The sequence below is a fragment of the Felis catus genome, chromosome B1 (assembly GCF_018350175.1).
Source record: "Felis catus isolate Fca126 chromosome B1, F.catus_Fca126_mat1.0, whole genome shotgun sequence".
Lineage (NCBI taxonomy): Eukaryota > Metazoa > Chordata > Mammalia > Carnivora > Felidae > Felis > Felis catus.
In genome coordinates this window covers 114,805,238-114,808,707 of record NC_058371.1, presented here as the reverse complement: position 1 = coordinate 114,808,707, position 3,470 = coordinate 114,805,238, and positions in this window count along the sequence as shown.

Below are 3,470 nucleotides of genomic sequence, written 5' to 3'. Positions count from 1 at the left end.
CCCCGTATCTTTTCTTTTCTGACCTCACCAAAACACTGTTAGTTTCTGGAGAACAAATTCAGAAGTAGAAGGAAGTTCTGCCAGTTTAAGACCTGTGACAACACCAAAGTAGTGTTCAGACTTGAATACTTTGTCAGAGAAGGATGTGGGTTTAGGCAATGATGAGTTAGAGCTTTTCTCTGAACAGATCTTATGTCGGTTTGGTGTAAGGGCTTGTTCTGTTACTGTTATCTTTTTTGTTTGCGATGTAGTTTTTACGTTTTGTAGACATGGACTCAAGTGCCCTTGTCCAGTGTGTAGCGGAAAGGTTATTGTTTGAATTTATATGTCTACCTTTTTTTTTTTTTTAAAGTTTATTTATTTTGAGGGAGAGAGGATGCGTTGCATGTGCTCGCGTGAGCGGGGGAGGGGCAGAGAGAGAAGAAGAGAGAATCCCAAGCAGGCGTCAGTGTGCAGCCGATCCCGTGAACCTCAAGATCACGACTTGAGCTGAAATCAAGAGTTGGGCGCCACCCAGTGCCCCGTACGTCTACCTTCTATTTCAGCTTTAGAAACTGTGAGCCTGGCTGAAGAGGTGGCTTCAAGGCAGAGCTCCTTTCTGCTCAGCTACTTGCAGAGATGTAGCTCTGCCTTTTGACTTGAGCCCTGAATAGTGAGCTTGGGCATTTTGATACTGGGATTCATCAGGGAAAGATTCAAACTGTGCTGAACATCCCTTTTGTGTTCTCTCTTCCACTAGGCTTAATATGTCTCATCTTTGAGTACTCTCAAAGACAAAGAGTCATTCTTTTTTCTTTTAACTTTATTTTTGAGAGAGAGAGAGAGTGTGTGTACACACGCTCACTAGTGGCGGGGGGGGGGGGGGTAGAGAGAGAGGGAGAGAGAGAATCCCAAGCAGGCTTGGTGCCGTCAGCACAGAGCCCGATGCAGAACTCGATCTCATGAACCACAAGATCGTGACCTGAGCTGAAACCAAGAGTCGGTCACTTAACCAACTGAGCCACCCAGGTGCCCCAAGAACTACATTGCTTCTTAATAAAGATGGTCCCTCTAGAATAGCAGTTCTCAAAAAAGGTAATGACTCCTTCCAGGGCATGTTTGGAAACGTATAAGTGCATGTTTGGGTGTCACGATGATGAGGGTGCTATTGGCCTTGCCATGTGGCCAGGATGCTAAATGTCTGAGCAGACCTGTACAATGAAGAATAATCCTGCCTAGTATGCCAGGTAGTTCCCCCATTGAGGATATGCTCCAAAGAATGATCAGCCCTTTCCTTGATTCTTCCATAGTACTCCTTATATAGAAGCAATCATGATAAGAATATGAACAACCACAGTTTGGAACCCTTCCTCATGCTGGCCCCATACTTACTTCATGCTTTACTGGCATGCTTACATAATTCTTAAAGAAACTCTATTAGGAAGATGTTATTTTGTAGGTGATAGAGCTGAAAGTCGGAGAAGTTAAGGTACATAGCTAGAAAGTAACCTTGTTCATTTCAAACCTACCAGTCCCTAGGACCAGAGGGTTCTTTCTGAACCACTTCTCTGTACTGCACCACTTGATCCCGTGAGAGCCTACTCTGCGTTTTCAATACAGATAGGTGAAAGGCAGGCAAATCTCTAGGTGCCTTGAGGATTTTTATCGACTAAAAAAGAAAAACTAATTAACTAAATGCCCTGGAATTGTGAGCAAATGGAGTGGTTGTTGTGTAGATTTTTGATGAGACGATGCATGTGTGGTTAACGCACTTTGAACAGGACAATTTGTCTCTGATCTGGAATTTTATATGCTTTTGAATTGCACTAATAATGTCACATTAGCAAGTTTATTACTCCTTAATTGATAAATACATCTTCAACATTCCTAACCAGTTTGTAGCTTACTTGAAACAAAACAAAACTGTTCTGTGAGATTATGTTGGAATCAGATGCTCATTAAACTTTTAAATATAATGCCTCAGACTGTAGCACTTTAAATACCTCTTTATATGGTAAGTCACTGAAAGGACTGTTAATGCTTTCCTTCTATATATTGACATTTTATGATTTTGTACTTTATGATTTATTTGAAATGTAAAAATAATGGTATTTTGTTTTATATATCTTCTTAATATCTAATTTTTAGTCCTCTTTTTTAGCATAATTTTTGGTGCTCTTATTAAACTTAATTTTAATGGAAATTAACCTTAATGGAAATTAAAATTAGTATCATGTCTGGGTTTTTTTTTCTTCTTCTTCTTGTTTTAACTGCTAAACAAAAAATTTTTTAAACCAGATATCAGGTTAGGAAATGGAAGAGGAAGCAGACTTCCAAAGAGAGAGGGATGGCCACACAGAAGCGTGGCTGGAGACTGCTCAAAGCACAGTAACTCTCAGGGCGGTATCACAGGTCATGTCTCTGATTTCTCACACCCAAATCCGGCATTATTTGCGGGAGAATGGATCTATCTACGCAAGCCCCTTGTGGCAAAGTGTTGAGTGTTTGTCTCTCTTCCACTTATCAGCTCTGAGGGAAGAGTTTCTTTTAATACCGCAACCTATGAATTTTGCCTACAGATGAGCCCCCTGCCAGCTTCTTCCATGGCCCATTCTCTCTCCTACTGTCACAGCTCAGAGTGACCTAAAGTGGCCCTTCTGAAAAACTCCCTGCTATAGACTAAATGTGTGTGTGCCCCCTAAATTCATATATCATCACCAATGCAGTGGTGTTTGGAGTGGGACGTTTAGGAGGTGACTAGGTCCCGATGGTGGAGACCTCATGAATGGGATTAGTGTCTTTATGAAACAGGGTCCAGAGAGCTCCCTTGCCCTGCCACCACGTGAGAATGCAATGTGAAGACAGCCATCTGTGAGCTGGGAAGTGGGTCTCAACAGGTCCTGAATCTTCCAACCTCTAGAAATGTAAGAAATATATTTCTGTTGTTCATAGGACAGCCAGTCTGGTATTTTTATTGTAGCAGCCTACATGGCCGCTCCCTAATCTCATCACCCAATTCATTCCCTCCACAGCCCTCCCTACTATCTATGGTTATTCTATTTAAACCCTCAGCTTCTACAACCTGTTCCCCTTCCCCTTCTACAATCTGATGTGCAAGTTTTTAATTTGGATGAAGTCCAATTGGTCTATTTTTTCTTTCATTGCCTGTGCCTTTGATGTCCCATCAAGAAATCATTGCCAAATCCAATGTCATGAAGCCTTTCCCCATCTTCTAAAAATTTTATGGTTTCATCTTTTGTGCTTAGGTCTTTCATCCATTTTGAGCTGATTTTTGTACGTGGTGTAAGGTAAGATCTAACCTCATTCTTTTGCACGTGGCTACTGTTTCCCCAGTGCCATTTGTTGAAAAGACTATCTTTTCCCTGTTGAATGGTTTTGGTACCCTTGTCAAAAATCATTTGACCGTATATAGGAGGATATATTTCTGGGTCAATACTATATTTTAAAAGAATGAGGGGCACCTGGGTAGC